This window comes from Alligator mississippiensis, chromosome 13 (genome assembly GCF_030867095.1).
Source record: "Alligator mississippiensis isolate rAllMis1 chromosome 13, rAllMis1, whole genome shotgun sequence".
Taxonomy (NCBI): domain Eukaryota; kingdom Metazoa; phylum Chordata; order Crocodylia; family Alligatoridae; genus Alligator; species Alligator mississippiensis.
Window position 1 is genome coordinate 12,210,229 of NC_081836.1, and position 13,920 is coordinate 12,224,148.

Sequence of the window (13,920 nt, forward strand, 5' to 3'; positions counted from 1 at the left end):
ATTTTGTAGCAATGTAAGTGAAGACTGCTGGCTGTGCTTGCAAGAGAGAGCAGGGAGAGTAGGCTAACAGCAGCTGACCCTTGTTTTAGGGTCACTATTGCATTTTTGGGTAACTCCCCAAAATGTAATAGATGCTCTGCAAACATAGAAGAGGAGGTGGGACTGGATCTCCCAAAGAGCGCATGGCCAGTTTTCCCAGGTTCTGCATCCAAGAGGCACCTGGCTTTTTTTTTTTTTAAAGAAATTTTTCATGTTCCAAGCCAAATCAGCCAAATCAAGTCCAAATCCGTGAGTCGGTCCAGAACCATAAGTGGCCCTACAACTGGCAAACATCCTCCATCCCCACCAGGGGCTTCAGATATTTCCAAAGTCTCCTGGCAGGGATCCTACATGAAGGTCCAAGCCCGAAGGCCTGGAGTTCGGATGCCCCCAAGTTTTATCTGCCCTCAGCCATATGGCTGCAGGAGCAAGCTAGAGAGGAGCCTCCCATTTCCATAAAGTGGGTTTTAAGCCCCAACATTTCGGTGGGTACTAAACCATGCCAGAAAAACAGTTATCCCAGGGAACACTTAAGGAGAACTGCCTTCTTGGGCCCAGATACATGGTGTTTCCCTGGGCACCTGGCATGCTGGATTCTTTTGAATAGCAGCGATGGGCACAAGATGCAGAGCAGTGAAGACCTGCCCCCTCAGTCCCTCCCTCTCCTGAGCAGCTTATACTGAAGAACATAGAGCAAGCTCAGTTCTACCCTCCCTTCTATTAAAGTTAACCGAGCAGCACAGGTATAAGTGGGGGCTCTGTCGCCCATTCCCATCCCTGTGTGTGATAGCAACTGCAGACAGCAATCACTAGCAAATTGCTCTTCGGACATGGCTTTTTGTCAGCTCCATCACTCAACACCCCCCTCTCCCCCCACAAACTCAACAGACAGTCATATAGTGGCTGGAATTTTCCACACTCTGTCTCAGTGGAGAGGTGAGGTCCTGTCGGAAAGGCTGAGCCAAATTGGTTCTGCCGGTTTTGAGTTATGCAAGTGGTGTGGGGAAAGAAACCCTTTTTCCATATGTTCCGATTGCAGTGTTTGTGCTCCCATCACTCAGAGCAGGCTGAGGCTGGAAATGTCAAGCTTGGCTTGTTTTATTGCCCTTGCTGGGGGAGCAAGTGCAATCCGAGCTTGAGAGGAAGCTGCTTGGTGACAAAGTTAGAAGTGTTTAAAGGGGCCTGTGCAGACTCACGTGGTAGGTCGTTTTGTCTGAGGTCCCCATTTCCCCAAACTAGTGTTGTTTAGCATAATGGGTACTTGCAGATCCAGCCCTTGGCTATACACCAGTTTGCACCAGTTTGGTTCAGTCAGCCTTGTTCAACTGGCACAAACCCTGCAGGGGGCTGTTTAATCTTATACCTGCTCCAACGGGCACAACCCAATGCAAAGTGAGCCTGGCTTGTGCTAAACCAGGAGCATCCACCCCGCGTTGTGGACTGGTGAAACTCACACCTCGCATGGAACGAGGGTAGTTCTGTGTGTGGACAAGTCTCAAGGCAGGTTATTTAGTCAGTTTAGTGCAAACAGTGAGTGTTTGTGTGTGGACACAGCTGAGGACATGCAGGCGTTGTTGAGTGAAGGTGCCTCGCTATCCCCATGGGTCTGACCTTCTACATGCAGCTGATAGGCTTCAGCTCCTGCCCTGCCACCGTCACCAGCCTTCCCCATTGCCATCAGACCTGGCTCCTTGCCTACCAGCTGGTATACACCTTCTCTTATCCTAGGGCACAGAATCTCATCAGCCTGCAGGGAGCTGTTACTTTTCAGTGATGGTTGGTGCAGCTCTTACACCTGGAGGTGGTGTGGCTGTTTTTTCTTCTCAGTCCCCACCTGGTTCTCTTTGTCCTGCCTCTCCTGCTTCCTCCCCAGTTCACAGCTCTCTCCTGCTCTTATTCCCTAACATCTGCCTGCCTCTCCTTTATTTGTTTCTGCTCTTCTTTACCACCTTGTGGCTAACTGCACCTTCTCCTCCACCCCAGCCTTGGGCCCTCTGCTCCTGCCCCCATTCTTGGATGACCCCACCGTTCTGGCTTCCTCCATGCTCCTTTGGAGCCCCTGCTGGCTGCCGCTCTGTCTAACAAATGCCCCCCTGTTGTCACCTCTGAATAACCATGGGGAAAAGGGTTGCAGGGAAGAGTATGGTTGCTCCATTTAAGGACTTCTAAGTTAAGGACAGCAGGTATTAAAGCACCTTCCTTGTGGATTGGGCCATTAAGATGCTTAAATCAGGCTAAATGTATTCACTCAGTTTCCTTCCTTCCTTCCTTCCTTGAAAATGAAACACAAAACCTTTCATTACTGCAGCCAGAGACTGGGAAACCCCAAGAGAGCACATTCCCCACTTTAAGGATTCTAGTCCCGTTGGCTGGGCCTTCCTGCACATATGGACACTTTCCTTCAGTAAATGTCAGCCTTGCTATATTACACTTTATAGGATGGTGCCATAAAACAAACAGGATAGGCCATGGGGCTGAGTTAGTGCTTGATGCACAGCCCACTGAAGTCAAAAGGGGCCATTTCATTGACTTGAGGCAGCGCGAGGCCCTCATTCTGCAAAGCTTTATTGATGTATTGAAGTCCAATTGGTTTCAATGAGACTTTAAGCACGCACTTACTGCATACTGTGCTGAATAGGAGCCAGGACATCCTGGAAATGGTTAGGGGGCTGGAGCACATGACTTATGAGGAGAGGCTGAGGGAACTGGGCTTGTTTAGTCTGCAGAAGATAAGATGGAGCGGGGATTTAAAAGCGATCTTCAACTGCCTGAACAGGGGTTTCAAAGAAGATGGAGATAACATGTTCTCAGTGGTGGCAGATGACAGAACAAAAATCAATGGTCTCAAGTTGCAGCAAGACATTTAGGTTAGATATTAGGGAAAACTTTCTCATGAACAGGGTAGTAAAGCACTGGAACAGGGTACCCAGAAAGGCTGTGGCACCTCCATCCTTGGAAGTTTTTGAAATCCGGCTAGACAAAACTTTGGCTGGGATGATCTAGTTGGGGCTGGTCCTGCTTTGAGCAGGAGGCTGCACTAGATGTGACTTCCTGAGATCCCGTCCAACCCTCATTTTCTGTGATTCTAGGAAATCATAGTATTTTCAGGTCTGGGAGCCTCAAGGTTGACTCCTCTTATGGATAGTCGAAATATTTCCATTTAAACTTTTTTTTTGAGCGAAGATTGAATTTTTTTACTAATTTTTTTTCCTCCTTTCTTCTATTTTTCTTCCTCTTTTTGATGGAATATTGCAATACTGTGTTAAAAACAAATGCCTCCAAGCTGAAATGTTTCTGGAATATTTTGTTTCTCAGACATAATTTTTCAGGATTGTGAATCTCTGCTGAGGAATCTAAAACTTCCATGGGAGAATAAAACCTTTCCCCTGAGCTGTCCCTCTATCATATCAGGACAACTACCTCTGCTTTAGGGCTGATTGGATGAAGTACTGAGGACACACTAGTTCTAATTCTCACTACTCGTCTTTCAATGGTTAAAACATTTGGAATCCTCACTTAAGAGCCCTGGTTTAAAAATTCTGGCCTGTAATGTCTGCAAGGTGCCAGTCATAGAAGAGGGGCCATGGTGAGCGTGATTTGCTGGTGTCACTGAATGAACAGGATGTGGGATGGCAGGCTCTATGAAGACCGTGAAATGTGGAGAGAGACAGCTGGCTTGCAGCTTTTGTGTGGTGTTTATGGCTCATTGTGATGTGATTCCATGGTGCTTTGCATTATGAAAAAAAGCAGAATAGAGTTGGGGTTTTTTTGTGATGCCCTGACTTGAGAAGGCATAAAACCCCTGCATGTATGCAATACAAGGGGCCAAAGTCAGCTCACTGGAGTGTCTATAATTCATCAGGAAATACTTTCCAGGGGGCTTGTAATATTTTGCCCTATGGTGCGTGCTGACTGAGATGATCCAAGGCTCCAGCCACATGTGGTCGGGCAGCTGTTAGGGCATTACTGTTAGAGAAACTGCGGTTGAGGGGTTCAGTGAACAGCTCTCCCACTGGGGTGACTGGGTGGCTCCAGGGACTGGTAATGGAGCAGGGAGTGCTTTGCCTCTGAGTCTCCAGCTCACATCTGTCCCTGGTAGGTAATGAGGCAAAGGCAGCACCAGTTGAGAGCTTGATAACAGACTCTGGGGGGAAAAAAAAGCTTGGTGAAGAATTCTCCATCTCGTTTCCAAGGGTCAGACTCAGACCTGGCTATCCAGCACTTTACTGGTAGCCTCATTGCACACAATGGGAGTGACCTACTAGACAGGGTGAGAGGAGAAGGATGTGGCCCTGGCAGGACAGGTGTGGGTATCATAGGGCTGAGAAGCCAACTGAGGCCATGTCCGCATGACACAAAGTAGTGCCATGCTGGGCCACAAAGTCACCATTAAGAGACAAGCTGAACCCACTCTGTCCGTACTAGCCCGAGCTGGAAGTAGTGCAGCTTCTGAAGTGCAGAGCTTACCAGTGTGTGCTCAGAACTGCACTAACAGAGCTACGCTACTTTGGTTTGTGGGCTAGTGCAGTGGTTTTCAACCTTTTTTTATTTGTGGACCCCTAAAAAATTTTGAATGGAGGTGCGGAGCCCTGTAGATATTTCAAAATTTCAGCAGACCACAGGTGGAAAACCACTGGGCTGAGATACATTCTGGGACTGGGTTCCCCTCCCTTCGCTCTACAGAGCACCCTTTGCCACAGGATAAAGACAGATCTCTAGAGCAATGGTTTTCAACCTATGGCCCATGGACCTCTGGGGGTCTGCTGACTATGTATAAGATGACTTTGATCAAGCAAATGTATGTGAATACCCATACTTACAATTCAAAGGGATCCGCACCTCCATTTGACATTTCCAATGGGGTCTGCACCTCTATTTGACATTTCCAATGGGGTCTGCACTTCCATTTGACATTTTTTAGGGATCTGCAAATGAAAAAAGGCTGCAAACCACTGCTTTGGAGGTAACAGAAGACAAATAGCCCATGATAGCAAGCACCCACACTTTCCCCTGCCCTGAACTTAACCAGTGTGTTACATTATAATAGGCAATGAGGGAGGAACAGGAGTGGGTTAGAGCCAACAGTCAAGCCACACAGGGCAGAGGAAGATGAGTCAAAGCCATAGCGAGTATTTTCATTGTCCGCTAGCATCTGCTCAAACTGCTGATGCAGCTGCTCTGTTGGTTTTCAGCTTGTAATGACCTAGAACATCTAAGCTGCGTAATATGCAAAGGAAGGCAAATGTTTTTAACCCCTCCAGTGCATTTTATGTAGATGGGGATACTGAAGCACACAGACAGAGTTGCCCCAGTGTGGCAGTGGCAGAGGACAGGGCCTCTTCCCAAGTGCCCAGTCTCCATGCTGCTTGCTGGAATACCCCAGCTCTGTGAACAGGGAGTTTGTGAGGAAACAATAAAGCTTTGCTGCACAGGTCTTTTTATTTTTACAGTGCCTTTCAGAAGCCCAAGCCTGATTTGCATTTTAAAACCCCCAGTTATGGCTCCAGAAAATGCTATTCAGATGTTCCCAGAGCTCAGGAGTGAAAAATTCTCACTCACTCCCACTCGGTTCTTCTTCTCTAAAATATAGTTTGGGCCAAATTGCGCAGTACTTAACGCTAGTGTTTATGCTATGCATATTCATTACCTCCCTGGGACTGCGAGACTCCAGGGGCAAAGGAAGCCCAGGCAGCCTGGTAGCTCTACCCGCTCCACCACGCTGCGCTTTGAGAAAACACGCTGGGGTGGGGGGACTTGTTTGGTTACGATGCCAGCCAAGGGATACTAATGGAATTGCGGAGCCTTTGGGAAGCACTGGTGAAACTCCATTAAACATCACAGTGAAGGCCTTTTAAACAAACAATGTGCGTAAAGCCATTAAAGTGACTTAACTGCAAGGAAAAGGCCTTATACTCAGCTGGATTTTGCAGCACACTTTGCCTTTTCTCTCCTGTTCCATTTCTAGTTCTTCTGATGCACTTTTCCCAGGGTGTCCCTTGTCCCAGGAACTCCGGGACATGGGGCTTCCTTTTTTTTCACTAAAGGACCTTACTGGCCAGCAGCACAAGAGCTTCAGGGAGTCGTTCAGCTCATCCACCCTGGCTGCAGATGGTGTTCGAACAGGAGCGACCCCACTCCTGCTGCTACTGCTCCTTGGCATTGGGGCTTCCCAGGAGAGGACAAGCTAGCATCCAAGTTCTGTCTGAGCACTGGGGCTGGCTCTGGGGCTGCACACAGAGGCCGGTGTCATGCATCGCTTCAGCAGCTGTGGCTGGCGGCTGCAAGCTCGCTGCCCTTCAGATGGTGCCATCTGGCTTTTATGAAAGATATGAGGGAAATGTTATCCTAGTATGGAGGCAGCCTGGCTGGCTCTGGGCTGTCGTCTCTGTGCTCAATGGGGAAGGCACCGTCTCTGTTTCTAGTGCAGTGAGTGCTACTGCTGCCTGAATGAGGAGGGATGGGGATAGGAATCCAGTCCTGTGCTGCAGTACTGGTATAGGGCACTTGTTCCTGCCTGAGGGCTGTTCAGTGGCCTACAAGGAAAGGGGTGGGTGCAGTCCCTAGCAGAGAGACATCCAGGGTGCAACCACCATCCTAGCTTTTGGCCCACCATTACTGTGAAACCCAGCAGGCTCTTTGAGGCTTGGGTGAGCCATGCAGACCATGCTTCCCCCATGCAGCTAGATACAGTCCCACCAGGTCCAAGCTAAAACATATAGATGTACAGCCTGGTGGGTGCTGGACCCACTTGCAAAGGATCCTGGGATACTTTGTTGGCCATGTTGGAAGCAAAACCTGCCCGTGCTTGTGGGCTTTTTCATGGCTTGATTATGGAGGTGACTCCCTGCTCTTCTCCATGACCTCATCTCCTCTCGATTAAGCTCACTGCTTTATTCAAACAGCCTCATTCCTTCCCATTTCCCCTGGCTCTGAATCATGGCTTGGAGTCATAAGTGAGAGTAAGCACTGCTTCTTTGATTGGCAGATGGATAAAGCTGTTCAAACAGCAGTGCTCTGAACTCCCAGGGCCCAGGTAAACCCGGAGCCAATCTACTGACTTCCGTGGGATTACTCCAGATTGACGTTAGCAAAGCCATGAGCAGAATCCAACCCGCAGACAGGAGCCCGCTCCTTTTCACACTCCCACAATCTCACACTCACTCATGCGGACCATCACTCTCCTCTCCAAACGCCTCTCTCCAACAGGCAGGCACGCACACGCATTCATGCAAACACTTGTAGCCGCATGTACCCTCCAGGGACGCAGGTCCATGCACGCTCGCACACACACACACGCACGCACACACACACACGCGCGCGCACGCACACGCACACACACGTCCCTCTCCATGTCTGACTCCCATGGTGCCTACATTGTTCAGTAGGAGCTCCGTGCATTTCCCAGTCCTCTCATCTGTATGGCTTGCTGTTTGGGAACAAGCTTAGAAGTCTTTCAGGCAAGCAGGCAATAATAGAGCTCATGGAAGTTGAATGTCCCCCAGATAAAATTTACAAAGCCTGAGAGAGGCTGCTTGACGTTATTTAACGCTTTGGTAATGAGCACCTGAGCAGGGAAGATTGCCTAGGTAGCTTTGTTCTGCATAGAAGAGCAGTCAGAATTTCAAAAAGAAGCCGTAAGCATAAGCACACCCAATGGCCAGCTGCTTTGATTTCAGCACGGAGGCCAGTCATGATGGGGGGTAAGCTGGGAGAGATGGCTTGGAAGGAAGTGGGCATCGGTAGAGGTGGCAGATGTCACTACTCAGAAGCCCTAAGGTCCCTCCTCCCTATCCCCAGCCCTCAAGGAGATTTCATAGCAAAGAATGGCTTTAGATCCACTGGCAATCCTTTTCCTGCTCTGTGTACACACATCTATGTATGTGCTTATGCATTTTGCTAATGAATACTGTGATACAATGCTAATGCCTCCACTTTTTGTGTGTGCACATGCATGTGTATGTGTGTGCATGTGCGTGCATATGCAATAAAGATTGCAACAAAGTACACTACTTGTGTGTGTGTGTGTGTGTTAATGAAAACTGCAGCCCATTACTATTACCTCCTGTGTGTATGCATGTATTTTGTTAATGCAGGTTGGGATACCATTCTGATGTGTGTGTGCATATGGTATAGTCAGTGTTACTAAGCTTAACATTGGTCATTTTGGCAAAGTGAACTGTTTTATTGAAGTGATGGTTTTGACAGGAAGGGAAGAGCTAGCTGGGAGGTTGGGGTGCTGCTCTAGGATGCCAAGTACTGAAGTTCAAGTGCCTTTTCTGCCTGATCTGAAGTGGTGGAGAATGAAATATTCTGCAGAGCATAGGGCTCAGACCAGTGTCTCCCTCATTATTAGGCAGCAGAACACACACAGATCGGTTCACACGAGCACATTGCAAAGGGCTTGTTTTCCTTCCAGTGCAGAGCACAAACAGATTTTGAAATCTTAAAAGCTGCTGTGAAATGAAGCTCTTCTTGTGAGCTTGGTGCATTTCTTATACTGGTGAGTGTTTTAAGGATGGAAGAGTTTCTGTGTATAATCTTGTTGTGTATATGGATTGGGGTTTATAACTGAGTTTTAATGTCTGCCTGTGCAGCTTGTAGAACATGCACTATGAGATGCTTAAGAGGTTGCTGGACTGTGGGGCAGTACTCACATCAGCTTAAATGGTTGGAAAAGGGTTTTTTTTCCCTCCCATTTATATATTGCAAGCCTTATGAATTAAGGGGTACTTAAGGTTCCACTACAGTTCTGGTGCATATGTGAGCATCAAGGGAAAGTGTTTGCATGTATTGTACATGTTTGTATTTTGTGGTAATTGTGTACACAGTTCTATTCTCTACTTCTGTGAAGTTGGTGCGTACAAGCATGCATTATGAGTGTGGCAGGTCACGTGTACATGAGGTGGCATGTGAGTATGGGTTTACATGTTTGCCCGCATGAATGTTATGAGACTTGTCACGCAGCAGATGCCCGAGTGACGGTGGGGTTTGATGTGAGAGAAGGGTATACATATGTGCCTGTTACACTCGGAGGGTTGCTGGAGCTATTGCTTTGTTATAGTCTGAATACTTCTGTGCAGCATTGAATGATATCTCCCTGTTGTTTACTGGGCTCTCTGGGTGATTGACTGAGTGCTGTCCCTCACATCAGCGTGGGCTCAGCTCACATTACTGGAGAAGTTAGAGAAAGCGATTTTTCCATTTACTCGATGCTCACTGTTTCCAACAGAACAGCTAAACCCTTGATGCTACCTTCTCTGCAGAAACTTCCAGCACCAGCAGAAAGGCACTAAACCAGAGGGATGCAATTTGTATTTCAGGAGCCTCATTAAATTCAGATTCACTGGAGTCTCAGCAAGCAAGAGGATGGTCTGGCCTTTCCTGTGTGCCTTCCTCTTCACTCTGGGTACCACAATGGGAAGAATCCAATATCCCTCATTTGACCCCCCGGCTAGGAAGCGATGACACAGCCGATGAGCTCGTGGTACTATGCTGCTCCACATATGTTCTGTGTGATCAGGTTGGTATACAGGTGTCCAGGGGTTGCATGTAGACACTATCAAAGGCTCTGGCTTAAGTTGATGACGGATGAAACCAGGGTTCGAATTACATTTTGACTCGGGGGGGTCTGCAAAAAAAATTGGACTACCCATCACAATGCCCTAATAAAATTGGAGACCCCCGGTTTATGATTTTCAAATCGTACAGGGGGCCTCTCATCTCTTACAGGGGGCCTCAGTCCCCCCAAACTCCCCCATAATTCAAACCCTGGATGAAACACAAAGCATTTGTATTTTAGGACCCCTACTTTAAATCCGAACTAAGCCAGAAATGATTAAAAGCTGTTACCAGCAGATGGCTGAAGTCGCTTCTGTAACATGAGGTTGCTCTTGCAGGCGTTAGCACCACTCTAACTGGCACCTTCCCTGGCAGCCCCAGCAGAGAGGCTGAGAGGCAAATGGGAATGAAGCCTGATCTGCTCCGTCTCCATAATCGAGTCACGTCACACTGCTCCTGCACATGCTTTACACAAATGTAGGACTCCAGGGTCCAGTGCTGCCATTACGGCAGCTCCCGCCACTGCTAAGGAAACCCCAGCACTTAAACGAGACTCATTAGCTTCCAAGGCAAATATACCTTGAGTGAGAGGAGAAGCTGCACAGGTGCCTAGGTACATGGGGGACTGGCGTGAATTTGAAAAGGATTCCTGCACCTCTTGGGCTAGTGAGCATGCTGTCCCCTCTCTCTTCGTTAAACATCTTATTCAGTGGACACAGCCCCCCCTAAAGAAAACTGCGTTTTTCTAGATCATTTCACTACCCATGGGTCGCGCCCAAAAGTGGGCTGCAAAAATATATGAAAGGGTCACAGACAAACTTTAAAAATGGATCAAGAAACTTAAAAAACAGATTCTCCTTTAAAGGAGAAAAAAATGGGGGTGAGTGTGGCTTTTCCCTTGCAGGCTGGCAGAGCTCCTGCCTGCAAGGGGCTGCGCGGGCCTCCCTGCCCCGACCTGCTCCCCACGCACTGGGGGCACCGGGTTGGCGCTGTCCATCCATGTCTACAAACGGGTACGAAAAAGGTGAAGAACCGCCGCTCCAGATGGACCTTTGCGGAGTGGGCGCTCGCTCAGGGGCGAGGGGATGGGCTCAGAAAAAGACCCGTGTGAACAACCCAGAGCCCCGGCTGCAACACTAGGGCAGGAGGGTCCCGAGGGAATGCAGTTGTATTTCAGGAGCCTCATTAAATTCAAATTCATTGGAAAGTCAGCAAGAGGCCGGTCTGGCCCAGGGCAGGGCAGGGCAGGATCTGCGGCTCCCTGGGCACCTGCCCAGAATGGGCTCGTGTCAGGGGTGGATCTTGATGGGCATGTCGAGGCTGCTACAGAGCAGCCCCCGCCGCCCGCTGTATAGGCAGGCTGTACCACCGCCGCGCCCCGTTCGGGGGACAGCCGAGCCGAGCCGAGCCGAGCCGGCCGGGCGCTCGCCCCTCCCCGCCCGCCCGCCCGTGCCTGCCGCCGCGCTCGGTGCGCCGGGGCTGCGGGCGGCGGCGGGCGGCGCTGCGCCGAGCCGAGCCGAGGCGAGCCGAGCCGCGCCGCGCTCCCCCGGCCTCCCCGCCGCGGCGATGGTAGGAGCCGAGCGGCGGCGATAAAAGGCGGCGGCGGCGGCGGCGCGGGGCAGCCGGAGCCCGCGCGGGCAGGGCGCGGGGACCGCGGAGCAGCGCCCACCCGCCCGCCCGCCCGGCGGGGCCAGGTAAGCGCTGCCCGGGGGAGAGGGAGCCGCTCCGGCCGCCGGCACCATCCGCTCCGCTCGGGGTCGGGCAGCGCCTGCTCGCCGGGGTGCGATGGGCACAAGTGGCAGCCCCCCTCCCGTCTGCCTGGCAGCTGCAGCCTGGGCCTTGCTGGGGCTGCCTGGACTTGGGCAAGCACCCGGGCCCCGCGCGGTGCCAGGGGCAAGGGGAGCAGCGTCCTGTACCTGGGCTGGAGGCAGCCAGATGCCCCCCCAAACTGCGCGGTGCCAGTCTGCGCCCCTGGGATCTGAGACCTTTGGCTGGCGCCCCGGGGTGCCAGCGAGGAGGAGACGAGCACCAGTCCCTGCATGTGCCCCACCGCTCTTCTCGCCCAAGGCCAGCGCACGAGTGCGCCGGGCGGTTATCGCACTTCCACTTAGGCAATTATTGGGACCGTGTTTTGACAGTTGAACGCGTCCTGTTAGGGTTTAATGCGCTACACCAGCAAATAAAATCCTTTTTTAAAATTTTTTTTCTTGCAACAAGGCTGAGGCATGCCTGGCTTTTGCAGCTGGAGGAGGTGACTTCAGTTAAGTGGGTTGAGGAGGTGTGTGTTGGGAGGATAATTCTATCAATTTGGTGCTATTATGCCATAATTGGAATATATTTTGAATGACAGAATAAACTCACGAGCGCGCACAACTCATATGCTCAGGCACAATCTCCGCGCTACCCAACTCTGTTTTTGATGCGTTTTAGGCAACAACAACAAAAGGTTAGTTTTTGAAACTTGGTTTCCTTCTTTGCTATGAAAGCAAACTTAGCTTGGGACCCCTCCACCTTGCCTCTTGAAGAGCTCCCTCTCCCCCTCTGGCCCCCAGTGACTCCTGTCAAGCACTGATAAAGATATTATCTTCGGCAGCAGCTTCCCTCAGGTTGCTCTTTTAAGCTCTGTATCTAGCTGGAATCCTAGCAACACAGCGACTGTATTGTGGGGACATGTTTCAATAGCTGGATTTCTTTTATCATACTGGGAGCATCTTCAGAGGTTAGAGTCATCAAGACAGTCTCTTTAGCACCTTGCAGAGGCTTATAGACTGATGGGCTCTGAGTACAGAATAAAATAGAGTTGAGCTGGTAAAAAAAGGAATAGATGGAATAGATCCATTTACTGTGGTGAAAGGTGCCTTCCTCCCCACTCCCTCTGCAAAAGACTGCTGTTCCCAGGGACGGTACTTCACTTGGGTGGGGGAATTCATATCTAATAGAAAAATCATTCAGGGGGAAAAGAGCCATCAGTATTAGTGACTGTTCCTCCTAGATGCATGCAGGGAAAGCTAAGGGACAAATGGCCCAAAGTGCTGTATAATGGTACAATATAAGAGGACCTGACTGGCATTGGGGAAAATTGTATCTGTACTGTTCCAGTCACCCGTTATGATGAAGAATGATTCAGTTTCTGTGGCATAAGGGAGTGTATTCATCCGTGGTGTAAAAAAAGCCTGAAGTTGCCCGTTACACCACTGGTAGACTTGTCTTGCTTGGCTGGAGTCTTCCTATAGCAGCACCTTGCCGTGTAAATAACGCCTGTGCTTTTTAGTGGAGTAAGGCAGTATTGACTATGGGTATGAGTGGAAGAATGTGACCACCTATGTTTAGTTTTTGGGTGTTGTAGGACTGAGGTCCTGATTTCCTGTGGGCAAAACCTCGGTTTGATTTAGCTGGATTTTTGTCCTAGGTTTTGCTAACCTGCAGTTGGGGAAGTTGTTTTTGGCACACAAGGAAAAAACCCCATCAATAATAATAATACCTTCCATAGCTCCTTCCACCCAAAGTCCTCTGATGCTCATGAAATAATCATCAGCCGTGTCCTGTGAGGCAGGTAAGAAGAGATGACCAATTACTGTAGCACTCTGAACAGTCGTGCTTTTATTATTCATGAATTGGAGATCAGAAAGCTGAGAGCAGGTATGATTTTTTAGCACATCGTACAGTGCAAGTACGTGTGGGAGTGGGTTTAGAGTTGTGCCTGTGTTACTGTATTGTGGGTGTGGGCATGAATTTTCTGCCCCTGGGTGAGGGGCTGATGTGAACGTGTACCTGATACTCGGTGCATATGCATACGCACAAAATCCTCTTGTGATACCAGTGCTCTGAGATAAGTACTGCTTGTACAAAGGCTTGCCTGTTGGGTACAAGTGCTTAATGAATAAGCTTCACTGAAATTGGAGAGGGATCGGAGTTCATGCCTTGACTGCATATGGAAAATCTGGATAAGCCGTGATTTTTATTTCTGAAGTTTTGAGCTGGTCCTACTGTGACTCTCCATGTCCCCATGTGATGGTGCTGTAGCCTCTAAGCATGCCAACAGGGCGGGAATCCGGGCATGACTTTTTCCAACACAGAGCATTTAGTGTACAGTTGGTCTAATCCTCTAATCTTATCAAGGGCTGACATAAATTAGAACTCAATAGATTAATTTGTTTAAAAAAATCAAAACAACCCCATTGTATTTGCCCATGTAGCAGATACGATTTTTCCTTTCATTCGCTTGATAGGCTTATGTCTGCAGCCATGGCTTGTTTAAAAGTATCTCCTTGTCAATACAGGATCATGGTGAAAGGCGTTCCCGTAAGTGGCTCTCTGTGTTTG

At 49.5% G+C, this 13,920-nt stretch overlaps 1 protein-coding gene across 3 annotated transcripts in view; it reads left to right on the forward strand.

Annotated features, from left to right (window-relative positions):
- The first annotated feature begins 11,195 nt into the window (after nt 1-11,195).
- Nucleotides 11,196-13,920, forward strand: part of DISP3 (dispatched RND transporter family member 3) — a 43,582-nt gene continuing 40,857 nt past the window's right edge. For all 3 annotated transcript variants that reach the window (XM_014610365.3, XM_059716664.1, XM_059716665.1), the window contains exon 1: nt 11,196-11,291. The gene's annotated coding sequence lies outside the window, so the exon portion shown is untranslated. The remainder of the gene's footprint in view (nt 11,292-13,920) is intronic.